Genomic DNA, 17,221 nt, shown 5'->3' on the forward strand with positions numbered 1-17,221 from the left:
CCACATCTCAGCTGATGTTTGTTTTTCTACTGAAGGTTTTAGTGGGTTTAGCAGTTCTGACCCAGACACGGGAGACACTAAACTTTGGAGGGATGACCGCAACTTCGAACTCCAGTAATGTCAGACTTCAGAAAATGGTGGTTTGGAAATTCTATATGTGGAATCCAAATGAAAACTTCAGGAGCGAGGCTCTCATTTAGATCCTCCCCAGCCTGCTTCTCTGAAGAGAGAAAGACAATCAGGCAACTTGGAATGTGGAAACAATTATGAAAATGAAGCCATCAGAAAACCACTCACACAGCTTTTATTTCGAGCAATGTCTTTGGAGACAAGTTGTTGCCCGGCTGTGCAGTAACGTGCCCCCTTCCAGAAGGAAACGGTGCAGAGAAGAGAGGTGAGGTGGTGCTGTCTGTGTTTTCTCTTCCTATGGTACACAAACAGAACAATTCCCTGCCAGATAGAATCTTACTAGGTGGGAGCTGAGTCGCAGTTAAGTTGCTGACCTAGGAAGGCCTGCATAGGTCAGCATGTTTGGTCACTAAATTCAATAATTCATGTTAATGGCAAATCGGGACAGCAAGAACGATTTAAACACAGCTATACTTCCTAAAATTCTCTTTAGCCAGTGCCATCTAAGCCTCCGCACCTCCTATCCCATCTCTACAACCACCTCTTCCCCTACACACTCCCAGGGGTTATTCCTCTACCCCATTCCTGTGCAGACATCTCTTCATCATGCCCCTCTTCCTCATGGCTCTCTAAGGGGAAACAGCCAAAGTGCTTCACTCAGACCACTAAGCCGGCGCTGTGGTTAGCAGCCTTTCTCCCAATCTGACCATCTAGTTCAGGGTCTGGGTGCTCTCTCCAGCGAGAAGGCGCATTTAGGAAGGCACACATTTCACGGTGCTATGACACACCCCTGGGCCCTGGAAGAACGCCAAACACATGGCCTCCGTAGACGCTTATTAAATACAGACCCGAGTGAAGAACCCGAAGACACCCGTGCCTCATGGCTCTAACCTAACCACGCTGACCCTTCCCACTTTTGTCCCCTGTATCTGTGCTCTCTAATTTGAGTTTCACAACTCATTCATTTCCCTGGCGTAACTTGGCACCACATCCTGCTGGCAGAGGTGTGGGGATAGTGTCTGCTGCCCTTGACTGGGGTTTTGTCAGAGCAGACAGTCCGGGTGGTCTGAGGGGCAATCCCACCACAGAGGCGCCCTGTGAGGGCAGACCTCAGAAAGGAGGGTCCTCTTGGAACGTAACTTCAAAAGAGAAAGAGCCAGTGATCAAAGCTGGACCAATCCAAGTCACAACACAAAGTCAGGTGGAATTACAGTCCAACATACTCCATGCATACTCGGTCGGGGCTAGGTCCTGAATAAAATAGTCAGTTGTAACAAAGAGAAGGATCTCCCCAGCAGACAAATTCCTAAGAAATCACACAGAGAGTCCCCTGTTAGGAAGGGAAGCTCGACTTCCAGTCGTTGAGGTGCTACCTGGTAACCTCCTTTCAAAGGCTTCCGGTCCAAATGCAGACACGGACATGGAGAAAGTCGTGACTTTTCAGCTGATATTACTTCAATCAGATGATCAAATTCAATGTCAGCAGGCTGAAGCCCTGTTGATTGTCTAACTCCTGAAACCATGTGTTAGAAATAACAGTTTACTCTGTGATCTCCTGAAGCAACCCCACATTTTGCTAACCATGTTAAAAACACACACACACAACAACAGCAACAACAACAACAATAATTTAAAAAAAAATCAGCGGAAAAATCCCAACCAGAGAAAACACTGTACCAAAGTCACGGGTAAGAAGCTTAGCTACTGGATAGAATGTACATCCTAAGGGTTGAGGAGAGCTGGCAGAAACAAGCATTTCAGTAGTAACAATATATCCGTGTCAGTTCACTAACTATAACAAGTGGACTGCGAGGATTTAGGATTTAACAAGGGCAGCTAGTGTGTAGCGGGACATGAACAAGGAAGTTTACTGTGCGCTCCACTTTTCTGCAAATCTAAAGTTGTGCTATACTTAAGCATCTTGTAAATTAGAAACGAGGGGTAGGTTACCAACCCCATTGTATTTACAGTAACTTCAAAATAAACTGAAAGCATCTGCTTTACCCTCGCCAGCGCAAAATAAACAGGGAAGAAGCGATTTGCTACAGGTTCCACATAGCTGATCTTGTTGGGAATGGGACAGTTGATGCCAGGGATAATCAGAGATAGAGCTGGTGTGTGTTTACTTCCGGGATGCTGGCCTCGCTATAGACATTCCATCTTTTCTCTCCAGAAAGCTGAACCCTCACCTCTGTTATTAAGAATGAATCTTCAACTGGGATGCCTAGAATGATTCTGAAGCAAAGCCCGTGTCCCTCACCAGCAGTTACCCACCCCCACCGTCTTCTGCACAGGCAGTAAGGTTCCCAGGAAGGGGCCACGCAGAGGACCAGCAAATGCTCACTTGGTGTGACTGGGAAAATCCCCAATAAAATGAGAAACTGGAGCTAAGGGGAATGACTCAGTAGAGAACTTGCAAACATAGAGCTTAATTCCCAGAACTCATGTATTAATAAAAATGTCAGGTGTAGTGGTCCGTGCTTGTAATCCCAGTGCTGGAGGAGGAGCCAAAGGTCCCTGGTACTCACTGGCTACCCAGCCTGGCTTCATGGGTTAGCGCCAGGCTAACAAAAGACCGTGTCTCCCCAAAGAGGTAGAGAACGTTCCTAAGGATGATGCTGGAATTTATCCTGTGGTCTTCGCATGTGTTCCCCAACTCCTGCCCTCCCCCAGAAATTGACCTTGCCACATCACCACTAACTGGGAGATGGTGGCATTCAGGACAAACTGCGTGCCCAGCTTAGCAGAATAAACATTTAGGCTATGTGACAGAGTAGATTGCAGAGAGAGCCTTTGAGGCAAGGAAGGCAGCATGAGACATGCAGCCAGGTCACCTCCCGCCATCGCTCCCTGGGGAGTGGGTGGACTTCCAGCGTGTGGTCTATACCACAGCTTCTACCCTCAGACTTGTTTAATAAACAGCTGTAATCAAAGTATTGTTTCCCGGATGTTCCTGATGGCTGGGGACTGTCTTAAGCCCCTTGATTAAACAGGAAGGCAGCAGTGGAAACACAGGAGAAAGAGAATAACACACAGATTTTATGTGATCAACAGATTCCCTGACTTCGTTTATGCAGATGTAAAGTAAATCTTTAATTGTGTTTACTTCGTTATAGAACTGTAATCCAGGCCCAATTCATCAAGGTCGCAGAGGGAGATATGTTTTGACCTTTGACCCTCATTAAACATGCTAATCAGATGTTTAAAATTAGTGTCGTTTATGTGTAACTCCTATGGTAATCCTTAAATCACCATGCGATCACATTTCAGTAGCTTCACTGTTCAAGGAACGAGAATACAAAAATGAAAAGTGTAGATAGTCATATGAAAGAAAATACATTTATTGACCAAAATTTTGTCTATAAAAGATTTCTGAAAAGTTTCACGGTGTTGCCTTAAACACTTAAACACTTGAGAGGACAATTATATTTCTTCATCGTGTAAAATCTGCAACAGGAAAGTTTGTGGTCCAAACTTTTTTGTTGTTGTCTATCTGTGTATCATGTGCCCTCCTGTGGCCTGTCTCTAGTCCCCAGAAGGGCTGTCTAGAGTCCCTTACTCCACAGGGCTTGTCCTAAACCATTTCCCACAGTACCCAGCGTAAGGTCCCTGGTGGTTGGCCGTGATTCCCCCTTATGTCTGCAGCACTTGTCACCTGAGTTCAACCTCAGTCTCTGCACAGGAAGGAACATGCCAGACCCATGCCCTGCAGTGGGGAACGTTTTTGACTGATCCTTCAGAGATTCCAGAGATGGGCCAGGAAGTGAACTCATCCCTGATGGGGAAGCCCCTGTCCCACATCCTGCTTGCCTCTTGTCCCCAAGTCGTGCTGGTCTGGCAATAAGGCACTGTCTGGACAGTAGGAGATAGGAGGGAGGAGGCCATGTTGATTTCTTGATACCCTCTTTCCAGGTTGATGTGGGGGTACTGGTTCGGCTACTACCAGTAGCCCTCTCATGGGAGAGCCTTGTCTTCTCCTTCCTCTTGGCTGGTGCCTGGGTTGGGAGTGTTAACTACCCCCTTGCTGTTTCTGAGTCAGAAGTCTCCTATCACTTCTTGTGAATTCCTATGACTCAATTCCCTGCCAATTGCTCCTTTGAATGTTATTACCACTTTGCTGTGCACACACACACACACACACACACACACACACACGGAGGCCAATGGGCAACCTCAAGAGTCATCCTCAGAAACACCATCTACTTCCCTTAAGGGAAGCTCTCTTATTGGTCTGGAGCTTACCAATAAAGCTGGGAAGGCGGACAATGAGTCCCAAGGGTCCCTGGCGTCTGCCTCCCTGGTGCTGAGCCAGCTCTGGGATCTCAAGGGCATGCCCCTATGTACAACACTTTCCTGTGGAGTCTTGAGGCAGAACACACATCCTCACACTTGCAAGGCGAGCTCCTTTGCTGAGTGCATCATCTCTGCAGCCCCAAGTGCTGATTCTCCTAACATGGCTTTTAGTTTCTAGATTCAGACCCCCTCTTATTCCCTTATGGTCTCCCTCACCGGGGCCCACACTGAACACAGAAACAAGAAAAATGTCCTGGGGCAGCCATGAATACAGCCATGGGCTAGCATCCATTAGAGAGGAAATACATACAGAAGTTAAGAATAAATACTTTAAAATGGTTACAGCAATTTGACATTGCCAACATAAAACTGCAGGAAGAGCGGAAGAGTCTCGGAAAGTACACCGGTCTTCAGCAGAAATGCTTTCTCTCCTTTACTCTTTTTAATTTATTTGGTGCCGGAACCCAGTGCCTTGGAAATGCCAGGCAAGTATGTTACTTCCTTTTGGCAAGCAGATTTGAAATGTTTCAAACGCAATGTCCCAGGGAATGGCACATAAACAAGAAGAAAGGCCGCCTTGAGTCCAAACGCACAGCGCACAGCGGTTCTGAATGGCCTTGAACAAGACAGAAAGATGAACCTCTGTTTTATTGAAATCACTGCACTTGAGACATCCTTGCCTGTGGCTCCAGATGAGGGTTAGAAAGAACCAGAGCTTGAGGGAGTACTGACTTCTTGTGGCTTTTAGTAACACACTGATAGAGGAAGACCATCTCAGGGAAGAAGTGTCTGCTTGTGAGCAAAAGCAGAAAGGAATAGAAACTGTCTAGAAACCGAGGGCCTCAGAGCATCAGAACAGCTTCTTCCCACCTCAAGGAGCCAGATTCTCATGAAGTACTCGTGGTCTATCCCCAAGGCCTCTTAGGTGCTCCAGCGGGATGAAAGTCAGGGTGCATCCTCCCACCCATGTCTGCATCTCAGAAAACCTCAAGGTTCATACTGATGGAAGGATGGGAGAGAAGGGGTAAGCACTAGAGTCAGAAAATAGGAATGCTTGAGAACTTGACCCGGAATGAAATTCTCATGTGGTAACTAGCATATGGAATCCACCAGAAACAAAAGGAACACAAGGAATTGCATGGGCAAGGTAGCCATGGCTTGACCTGAAAAGGCTCATATCTGTCCTTTGTCGTGGGCACCATGTTTCCCAACACTCACTGTAGAGGGCCTATCAGAGCATCACGGTTCCACTCTGGAAAGCTAGCTTCACAGTTTCACAGTTCACTGGGAGATCTTATAATTCCTGCTCAGTATGTACAGACCCGTCACTGCTACCTTTCCCTGAGCGTTTTGAGTTATAATTGAGTTTCTCTCATTTCTTCTTCTCCATGGTATGGCAGTTTATCAGCCAAAACATGAAAGGGAAAATAGCATTTTAGCGTATTAGAAACAAATTAGAAACGGGGTAGCCAGTGATACATCCTACATAACGCGTCAGGGTAGGATGGTGAAGGCCACCTACTGAATCTTCATCAGAGGTGGCATCCTCCCTCCAGAAATGGCTCTGTCCAACCAACACCTACTGGTAGGCCACTGTCCCTTCCTTCTTCTCTAAGTTTGACATCATATTTAAAACCATGCAGGTTATTAGCAGGACTGAATCAAATCACTGCTTACAAAATGCAGCACAAAAGTACACCCCCAAGAAGATCAGGGCTTGCAAACCTCCTGAAAGTTCAGTGCAATACAGAACTGCAATTCTGGGATTTTAATGATCTGTGATCTAACGCTTTGATTTAAGGAGGAATTATGAGAAAGTCATCCTGTAACTATGCTAAAATGGCCATAATCCAGGGAAGACATGGCCCTGCCCGAGTGCAGGCTTAGGGCCACAGAGTTGGGGCTCCACTCTTCCACGGCCCCAACACAGCAGGAAGAGAGGAACAAGGCACAAAGGATACGGGACTCACATCCAGGGTCTGAAGCCGGCTGATGAGACCTATGCTGACTTGTGATGAGAGGGCACCACACTTTGTGGGAGGAACTAAAACCTCTCCTCTGGATCAGAACACACTGTGCTGCCTCAGCACCTCTGTTCAGAACCCCAGAGCAATCAGACAAGACAAAGCCACGGAAGCATCGAGATCGGAAAGGAGGAAGTAAAACTGCCTTTGTTCACAGACGATATGCTCTTTTGTGTGGAGAACACTCCTGATTCAAAGAGTCTCAGCACGAATAAAATAATTCTGTCGGGCTGCAAAACAGAAGTCAAACACACAAAGCCAATTCTATGTCTGTGCACTCACAATGAGCAATCCACAATAGAAATTAAGAAAGCAACTACGTTTATAATATCATCAAAACAGAGCAAAACACTAACCAAGTCATAGGCTCAACCAAGGACACAAAAGACTCGTACACAGAAGACTACAGAACACTGATAACAAAAATTAAAGAAACCATTAAATTGGGGGGGGGAACCTCACATTCATACATCAGAGACTTAAAATTGCTAGAACATTCCAGACTACTCAAAGTGATCTACAGATCCAATGCAAGGAAAAAAACAAACAAACCTGGATCTCATGAAATTGTTAAATGTCTAAGAAATCTTTCTGATTTCAAACCATACTACAAAGCTACAATAACTAAAATGATATGGTACTGCCAAAATACAACTGTATAGACCAATGGACCAGAAAAGGGAGTCTAGAAATAAGCACATGTATAAACAGTTGATTTTGAGAGTGTGATGAGAATATAAAGTGGGAAAAGGTCATCTCTTTGACATAGGAACTATCCACATTGCCAATGAGTATGACCTGTGGAACTATTCAGCCTCTTATCAATTAGAAAATCACCCAGTTTCTTCGTGCCTTAATCAACCCATCTGAAAAATGGAGATGGTACGAAAACCTCCCTCCTAAGATTACTGGGAGAGTGGATGTGTTTAGAGCATTTCAAACACTGCTGCTTTGATTACTGCTGTCATCAGCGGGACCTGTGCAAGGCTACAGAACCTCTTGCTGCTCAGTTTCTTTGGTTACCAGAGGGAGACAAATGGAGCAGAGGCTGTGGGGACAAAGTGAAGCCACAGTATGCAAAGTCCTGGTTCCCTTCTAAGTCTAGAAAACTCAGAGAGTGGAGTGGTCATTAGGCTGGCTGTAGGGGTGAGGGGTGGGTCCAAGAGGGAGGGGAAAAAAAGGAATCAGCTTCCTGATGGGCCCGCCATTGGAGCAACCACTAAGCCCAGGTCTTCTCTCCTCTCCACTTCCTTCAGAGGCCAGTTAGTTGATACTTTTTCCCCACCACAGAGTTCTAGGTGGCTCCTAGAGAGGGAACTCTGTAACCAGCAGCCTGAAACTCTGAGGTTTAGCCTTTTGTCTGCAGACAAACTTACAGGGAGCCAATTTAGGATTTACTTTTGTTTTATGATGATGCCCCTTCCATAGAAAATATTTCAAACTCTGAATTTTGAATTTTTTTTTCCCCTAGACTATGTAGTGTGATGGCCTCTCCCAACACCAGGTAGTTCCCACGGCTTCCATTTATCTTTAAAATCTAGAGTACCGTGTGTCACGGTGAGATGGTACATGGTGGGTGGGGCATATCAAAGGCCTTTCAACCTGTGACACTTTCCAGGTACTTTTGCGTTATCGAGACACAGAAGCCAAGCGTTTGCTGACCCATTCTGTCACGGCATTGGAATATCAGAACATATTGCCCAGTTCTCAGTGACTTCCCATTTTTTCACATCTGGTCACATGGGGAGATGGCAGAGTGAACTGACTACAAGTGGGGTGCTAATTCACCCTGACCAGATCCCCACTTTCTGGCCCGAGGCTCTTTTCACTCTGCTAACCCTCAAAGTCTCTTCTTTTAGCCAATTTTCTGCTCAGATGAGAAAAGGAACACACAGACTTGATCTCTATAATCAGGATATTGCCTTCCATGGGCTTTTACTGATTTCCCTAAGAAATATGATCTGGCTGTGATTAAAAATACCAATGACATATAAATGCATCTCTCCTTCAAATTGTTGGCTAAGGTTGATTGGGATAAAAAGCTCCTGTGACAAAGCGGAAATGTCAAAATCAAATAGAACACATTGTAGAAAACAACAGTAATTAGCTTCCCTGCTTTCTAGCATACTCAGAAGAGAAGCAGCTCAGTCTGCATCTGTCCTGTCGAACAAATGATTAACTTTTCCGAGGCTGGAGACTTCCATTATCTGAGGAGGCCAAACCAAGGCAGACGTGAATGGGGACAGAACTGGGGACAACCTGGGGACAGATCTGTGGACAGCCGTTGGGAATGTAACTTTCTGGTTTCTTTAACTTTCTTCCTGGTTAGTCCTGGGATCTGCATTTGTAGATCTGTGTGTAGGTGGTGTGCAGATTCCACTGGACTCCAAGAGACCACCCACTCACCAATTCTCCCCCCTGCCCCGTTCAAGCTTCCCACTGTCCAGGATGAACAGGAAAGTGGGAGAGAGGGAGTGAGAAAGAAATCCAAAGTCATTCATAAGGCTATACAATTACCTTAGAAAGCTTGTGATACAGAGTGGCAGGGTCCAGCAAGGGATGGTTCATTCCTCCTCCCAGAGAAACGTGGAGGAATTTAGAGACATTGGCAGTGAAGGGGGATGCAGCATCACAATGCACACAGGCCATGGAGCGATGAACTGGATGGAAGAATCTGAAGCTGGTGCAGAGATTCAGAATTGTAGGAACAGGAAAGGGGACGAACAGAGCAAAAAGAAGAAATACTTGTGATAGCAGAAATTGATTCTCCAGTTTCCAGAGAAGCCTTGCACCCCATATACAGAGGGAAGAGAAAAGAATCTCCCTGGGTGCAGCATTAGAACTGTCATTTTATAGTGCAAGGTCTAACACTGAGAAGTGTGTGTGTGTGTGTGTGTGTGATGTGTGTGTGTTTACTTCCCACGGAGAAGTATGAAAACAACACGTGTCCCCTGGCAACCTTCACAGACACGGGTGACTCCTGCAGAAGTCATCAGTGCACGTCAGCTCTCACGGTGGAGGTTCAGTGAGGAACAGCCCATCATCATAGTACAGAATCCTTCCCCACAAACAAAACCAAACTCAAAAATAAAAATACGGCGATTTGCCGGGCGGTGGTGGCGCACGCCTTTAATCCCAGCACTCTGGAGGTAGAGGCAGGCGGATCTCTGGGAGTTCGAGGCCAGCCTGGTCTACAAGAGCTAGTTCCGGGACCGGAACCAAAGCTACAGAGAAACCCTGTCTCGAAAAACCAAAAAAAAAAAATATATATATATATATACGGTGATTTAAGGTGGGGCAGCCTGGCAGATACTAGAACGACAAGGTGATCAAGGTTTCTAGCCCAGAGACAGGATGGGATGTTTGCATGCACCCTTGCTGTGAGAAACTGAGAATGGAGTTTTATTCTGCAATATTTTGGCTGGTAGTCAAGACTTGAGTTTCAAAAGGAGGACACGGGATTGCCTTAAAGTTTCATTCATAAAATGTGATCACTGCTTCTGCTAAGACTGCATATTTTTCCTTGAGAAGTCTTTGGGCAAATCTGCATGCTTATTCAGGGCTGTTTGACCTCTGACCCAGCCCTGCCACTGGCCAAGCCATCCCTTTATAACTGTGCAAGTCAGCACATTGCTGAGTCAAAGTCAAGACTGGAAGACCCTCCCTCCCCCTCAGCCTAGTGTCCCAGGAATAACACAAACACACGATGAGCAACAGGGGACCTGATTAGCGATCTTAGGAGGGATGAGGCTGATGGCTGTCCTGGTGGGAAACAAAGCCTGTCACATCTGACGAAAGGAGCCCGGGGTTTATGAGAATAAGATGACATCAGGGGTCATGGGAAGAAGTGGAGTTGAAAGCTCAAAGCAAACGGGACAAGTTAGGGGGTAAGGGTTACACAGCTAAACCAGGAGGGGGTGGGGGAATAAGGGAATCGAGGCCTGGAGGACCAAGCTGAGGAGGTGGCTACAACCCAGGACCTTGGGACCTTTCGCTCAGGTGCAGCTACTCTTTTGGCTTCTGCTTAGGTGGTGAGTAACGGAGGTCTTTCAGACTGAAAGACACAAACTGCCAAGGGGTCATGTTGTCATGCTGCCACTTTGCAGAGTGAGCCTTAAAAACTCAGGTCATAGGACGCCGTAGCTCAGGGCGGATGGTGTAGGGTCCAGGGCCATGTCTAGCATGACTAACAGCTGCTGTCCCTGCTCTCTTCCTGGTTTTAAGAGGGTAGTTAGCTCTTGGGTTTTATACACTGAGAACTGAGGTGAGAGACGAGTTTTAACTTGAAAGCTTGGAACTTTGCTCTGTGCCTTGCATGCTGTTCAGTAATCTTGGTTCAGAGATTAACTTCCTATTCCTCAAAGAGCAGCTTCTTAAGCCCTGCTTACAATGTCCTCCCTGGAGTCTAGTATGACCTCAAAGAACAGGAGAGAGGCCTACAGAGAGAGGGCGATGATGTCCACTTGGTCCTCAAGACACCCACGTGGAAATCCTGACACTCCTTTAACCAGTGATGAGTGAATCTGTGCGGGATGGTGCACATCTGGATGCCCAGGATGTCCACATCTGGATGCCCTGCCTTTTCAGCTCCTACTGTTAGAACACCCCCCCCTCCAGCCCCGAGTACAATGCTCATAATAGAACTTCACAGGACCTATTGCTAACCCATGCAGGTAGGTGGGAAAGGAATTACAATCCCCACCATATAAATTATCAAGCTAACTAAACATGGCAAGGAACATATACAGGGCTGCAGATCCCAGAGATGGGGCTATGGTAAGAACCTAGACTCTCATACTCCGAATGCCTCTAGCCCATTACTTACAAAGCACACACTCTAGACCCGTGGTTCTCAAGCCTCCCTGTGACCCCTTAATACAGTTCAGTTCTCATGTTGCGGTGACCCCAACCATAAGATTATTTTCATTGCTACTTCATAATCATAATTTTGACACTTTTATGAACCATAATGTAAATATCTATATTTTCTGGTGGTCTTAGGCAACCCTTGTGAAGGGGTCATTCGACCCCCAGGTTGAGAACCACTGCTTTAAGCGATTATGGAGACAATCCCCTGTCTTCACCACCTCCTCTCACACCCATGACAGAACCAAACATTTTCACCTACACATAAAATCCAGGATGAGGATGACTCATCATCAGGACCAGAGAGGAAAAGGACCACAAATCATGAGGACCAGAGAGGAGAAGGCCCACACATCTTCAGGACCAGAGAGGAGAAGGCCCACACAGCATCAGGACCAGAGACGAGAAGGCCCACACAGCATCAGGACCAGAGACGAGAAGGCCCACACATCTTCAGGACCAGAGACGAGAAGGCCCACACAGCATCAGGACCAGAGACGAGAAGGCCCACACAGCATCAGGACCAGAGACGAGAAGGATCCCTGCCTTTAAAGATTGCTAGACAGATAGCGGCGAGGCCTGTTGTGGATGTGACAAGTTACCCACAGGTACTGATTTTGGGGGTTGCTGTGCGGAGGCCTAGCTGGAGGAAGAATGTGTCTGAGGGAGGGCCCTTGAGGTTAATAGGCATGTTTCCTGTTCCCTCTCTGTGCCCTGATTCTGGCAGATGTGAACAAGCAGCCCCTGCTCCCGATCTTACCACCATATCCGGCTGTGCCTTCAAATCCTGAAACAATGTAACTCTTTCCTCCGTTAAGTAGCTTTGTGTCAAGACTTGGTCACAGCAGTTAAAACAGAAACCAGCCCAAGGTCCATGTCCAGGACTGGGGCAGCAGGAGAGTAGTGTGCCCTAAGTCACCTGCGGTTGGAATCTCTGTACACTCTCCCTGGGACAATGGACCGCTGTGGCCAGGTTTACATCAATGTCAAGACTTATGTTTAGCAGAGGAAGGCCAAGCACCATTTTGGTACTTCCTGTATTCCAGGGACCCTCCTGTCTTCTCTTTTAATCTTGGGAGTTGAATGTAATCTTCAGTTTTACAGATGAGCAAATTAAGGCCCAGGGAAGTAAAACAATGTGCCCACGGTCACAAAGCAGGCTAGAACAAAGGCTGGGCTGACTGGGAAGTCTGGTCCTCCCTTTATGCCACATTAATAATGCCCTGAGCCTGGCCTGGGCATTTAGAAGCTTACAATCAGTCTTAACCACTTTGTTGGGTATAATCACAAGCCAGAAAGCATTTGAACTAATGGCTAAGGAGAGTGGCCAATGGGTCATTTGAGTTAAGAGCAATCCATACTTGAGTTATAGTGATTTCCCTTTGCCCCAGCCCAAAGAAATAAGAGACTGGCTTAAGTTAAGTCATAGTAGGCTGCTAGTCCTCAGGAGGAAGCTGGGAAGCTTAGGGAAGAAGGAGCCCACCCTTAGGTGTGAATACTCAACTTTCAGAGAATTAGCTTTATTTGCTACCTGGCTCTTGTACTATGTGTGCATACCTTCTGTGCTGTGTGTTTTAAGAGAGACAGAGAGAAAGAGAGAGAGAGAAGAGAGAGAAGAGAGAGAAGAGAGAGAGAGAGAGAGAACACTGTAGCATCTCAAGTTCAGATGAAGCTACATTAAAAAAATCATTTCATATTTTAATGTTTTCATTCATGAGAACATGTACAAATAGGTTCTATTAAACAACTTATAAAACAGCCAGACCCAAATAGACCTGACCTGATATAAAGACTTGCAATTGTTGAATGCATTTGGTAAAAATTTAGAAGAGTATTATTTGTCACCAGATCAAAGAAAGCATCAAGGTTTGGAATGCCAAAGAAGAAAAAAAGAAATATCAATAGGAAAAAGTTTTCCTAAACAATCTGTTTCACTGATTATATGGTAGTACGCAGGACTGTCCCCATGGTCACAGGGTCTCCCTGCATAAGACCCACCTAACTGGCCGCATTTGCTGGCTGGATGTATTAGAAAGGCCCCATTTGCTTAAGCAAGCAGTGTTAACTGAGCCAAGCCTGATCTGACTGCATCATTCCTGGGGGGGGGGGGGGGGCAGGGAGAGGAGCTCTAGTCCCTGGTTCCCTCGCTCACTGAAACCATCCCACTGGTTCGAACCCAAACCTCTGTGAGCAGGATCGACAACTATTGGTAGAGAGTAATCCCAAGAACTCTCTCTAGCAGTTCAGGTGCTCTGCATTAAGGGGAGGCTGGGAGGTACCTAACGTTCACCTGCTTGCAAAGGCGAGTTTGGCTAGGGCCGACGTTTACTTTATTCTCAGTCTTAGAAACTGCAAGGAGGAAGCCTGAAAAGTTGAGTCTTTGACTGCTGATTGACATTCGGAGACTGAGGTTTAGGCAGGGCAAAACCGATTCAGTGACAGGAGCAAATTATGAGGGGGGCATTTTGGAAAAATCATTCCATTTACAAACTGACCTCTAAGTGCTTTGGAGGGCCGTTTCCACGACCATGTTAATAAGACTCAACTGTTTGCAATATTCACTCAGTCCTCAAATCACAAGCCTGAGGACATTCTAAGCGATTTCTGATAGCAGCAACTTGCGCAGAGAAGGCAATGAAGAAACTGCTACAAAAACAAAGCACTTTTGTCCCCCGTGGTGAGGGGGATCCCGGAGTCCTTTGGCTCATCCCTCACAACTGATCAGAGCTGGTCAGAGCAACTTTTCCAAACCTTCAGAAGATACCCCTCGGCTTTTACCAACAGTGAGAGCACCACACCAGTGAAACTGCAAGGTGGAAATGTCACCTCCCAGGACTCCCGGGGAGAACTCGTTTCCCATCACCAGACTCTACGGAGTTTGGAAAGAAGCGCCCCTGCACAGCGCAGCGTGATGGAGCTGGGAGTCCCTGCACCCTGCCCACCAGCCCAGCAGCCAAGGCCGATGCAACCGGGCTTTTGCATCAGCAATGATTTTTGCTCTTGGCGGGCAAGGGCAAGGTACGCCACACATAGGGGAGGAAAGTTCCGTCCCGGGAGTTTGGAGAGGACAAGAAACCAGAGAAGCCCGAAAAAGTCCCTGCCGGGAACTCCCATCCCTCTCCGCGCACCGCACTCACCGCTCTCGCTCGCCCGCGCCGCCGAGCCCGGGAGCCGAGTGTTCGGCGGCTGCCGCATGCCCTCTGGGGACCTCGGAGCGACGGGGCGACCGGGCTCCGGCCAGTCAGCGGCGGAGGACGCAGGGCAGGCGGAGATGAGCGCCTGCTCTCCAGCGTCCGCAGCGACGCTCCTGGAGTCCCGGGCAACTTTGCCAGTCCAGGGGGTGGAGGTGGCGGGGCGGCCAGGTCCCGCCCGACTCGGTGCCTCTGCAAGTTCCCACGGGAGAGCGCCCCCCGCCGGCCAGGCTCGGATCTACGCCGCAGAGAGCTCGGGCGGCCCCGGGAGGCATCTGCAGAAGCTTGGCTAGGGACCTAGCGCCCATGGGCGCGGCCCGCTTGGAGAAGCCGTCTAAGGCTTCCTAAAGGGCCAGTAGCAACTAGGAGCCCTCCAAAGAGAGCCTTACCTCAGAGCGATCCCGGAACTGAAACGCTCTCTCATCTCTGAGTAAAGATACCTACCTGTTTGAGGTGGCTGCTGGGAAGCATAACATAAGGCCACCACCCGTGGGAGGCAGGCTCTCTGCCAGGATCAGACCTGATACCCTAAAGCCTGAACCCCAAAGTCACCCTAGAGTGCAGTCAATGCCAGAGGCGAAGAACATTTGCCTTTGTGTTACAACAGGAAACAATGCCTATCTGAGCTTCTCGTGGGAGTCTTTATGGCCTCCTGCAGTGAATAGCACTGGATAAGCTGTTTCAAAACCGACCCACCTTTGGCAAAGACTTTGCAAAGGAAAGCAGAGTCTAAAGGCTTAGCTCTCTCTGCGCTGGAAAACAAAGTCTGGGCCACAGCTTGCTAGAAGTTGGGTCTTCCTGGTAACCTTTCAAGAAAATACCGTGGGGTGAAAAGTCCTTCCTACTCAGCCTCAAATGCTCGGGAAATGTCTAGAGTGTGGTGGGTTCGGGTTTTGCCATTGCTTCAGTCACGCACATTCAGTGGGGCCCTTCTGTGCCCATTGATGCCTCAGCTGGGAAAGTGCACAAGACAGTCTGCGTTTGATCCTCAGCCCCTATGTAAAGAGCCATCTGTGCTGCGTCCACCTCCAAGCCCCATGCTGGAAAGATGAAGACAGGAGGACTGGATCCACCCCTGGGGCTTGCTGGCTAGCCAACCTGGCCTGCTGGTGAGCTCCCGGTTCAGTGGGAGACCCTGCCTCCAAACACAAGGCGGAGAGCAATTGAGGAAGACACTGAAGGTCAAGCTCTGGCCTCTACACCCACATACACACACGCGCACGCTCACACACAAAATGAATGAATGAATGAATGAATGAATGAAACCACCTTCTAGGAGACAGCCTGTCAGAATCTCTGTGACCATGAGGGGGAATGGGACTGACAGGTGGCCACAAGATAGTCTTACTTTTCCAGCGGTCCTGTCTTCTCTTCCCAGCTCCTGTGTCACATGGCTCAAAATCTTTCGTATTTCCAGCTCCTGGGTATCCAACTCCCTTCTTCCAACAGACATATACACACAAATCTTTTTTTTTAAAAAAAAAAAACATATTTTTGATCTCTGAAGACAGTGTTTTAATAACATTTTATTCACCCATTGCATCTCACCTCTTAAACAGTGAGAGTCTCATGGGCCTCGGTCACAGGAGTATGGCTAGATTTTTATCAGCATGTGCGATCTATTATTATTTCATCTGTAATTCAGCAAAGCACTACAGTATCTTGCATGTGATAGAGGGACACTCATTACTAGATCAGAAGGAAGCTTGCACACAGAGCATAAGAATCAAGTAGGAAGAGTAAGCAGGGCCACTCACACACCAAGACACCCAAGGGCAAAGTGAAAGCCTCAAACAGCAACGCTCAGGGGTCCTTTACTTCGGAAATGTCACAGATAGCAAGCTGGTAAGCTAAGATGAAGTAAGAGTAACTCCATTCGCAGCCTCCCTCTGCATGGAAAATCCAAGCCACAATCCACCTAGAGAACCTAGATCCTGTGGAGTCAGGTGTGGCTAGTGTTAGCAAGGAATCCTTCAGATGAGAGCAAACAAAAAGGCGTGTTGACCAGTATCAAAGGAGAATGCCATTCTAGCTGGCCCCAATTTCTAACAAACGGGGTCAGGTGTGAGGTGAAGGCACAGGGAGACATAGCCAGACAAGAGCAGTGGTCATGACCTAGTCAGGGATAGGACAGAATGGAAAGACAAAGCAAAGATGGTGCACCCTCCCCAACAACAAAACCAAACAAAATCCACTGGCCCTTAGGTTCAAGGATTGGCCACTAGAACCTGAGGCCCTTGTTGGATTAGGAATGTATCACTTCTTTTCCAAATGTTTTTACTAGTGAAAAACAAAATAAAATTAGTACCACTTAGCAAAAACAAATTAAAACTAATACCACAAATGGCAAGCCCTGTGATGGCTGCTGCTTGGAAAGTCATTCAAAACCTTTTAAACAAACACTCACTAAGCTTCCTTGTGTGCTTAAATCCTGGGAAAGCAAAGAGTTATAGCATTGCTTCATAGAGGAAAGGGGGGGGTTGGACTGCAGCCTTGAAGGAGCTGTGCCCCCTCCATCCCACGCATCTTCATGCTGTAATGTAAGTGTTACATGATAAGTTAATTGTTAACGGTTAATAAACAACAATAGCAACCCTTTGCCATGGGGAGAGGCAGATGGGATCCGGGGATAACTTTCCTGCCTGGTTTATGGAAAGAGGCCTGTGTTCCTCCATCCACTCTTGGACCTGCAATCGTACAGGCAAGAAGTCACACGCC

At 47.4% G+C, this 17,221-nt stretch overlaps 1 protein-coding gene across 1 annotated transcript in view; it reads right to left on the reverse strand.

The window, feature by feature from the left end:
* The window catches only part of Lpar3 (lysophosphatidic acid receptor 3), a 62,928-nt gene extending 48,327 nt beyond the window's left edge, over window positions 1–14,601 (reverse strand). The window contains exon 1 of the mRNA XM_041655353.1: window positions 14,450–14,601. The gene's annotated coding sequence lies outside the window, so the exon portion shown is untranslated. The remainder of the gene's footprint in view (window positions 1–14,449) is intronic.
* Between the last annotated feature and the right edge of the window lie 2,620 nt (window positions 14,602–17,221).

The sequence above is a fragment of the Microtus oregoni genome, unplaced genomic scaffold, assembly GCF_018167655.1.
Source record: "Microtus oregoni isolate MIOR12 unplaced genomic scaffold, Mior012 000000F_ref0000247, whole genome shotgun sequence".
NCBI lineage: Eukaryota > Metazoa > Chordata > Mammalia > Rodentia > Cricetidae > Microtus > Microtus oregoni.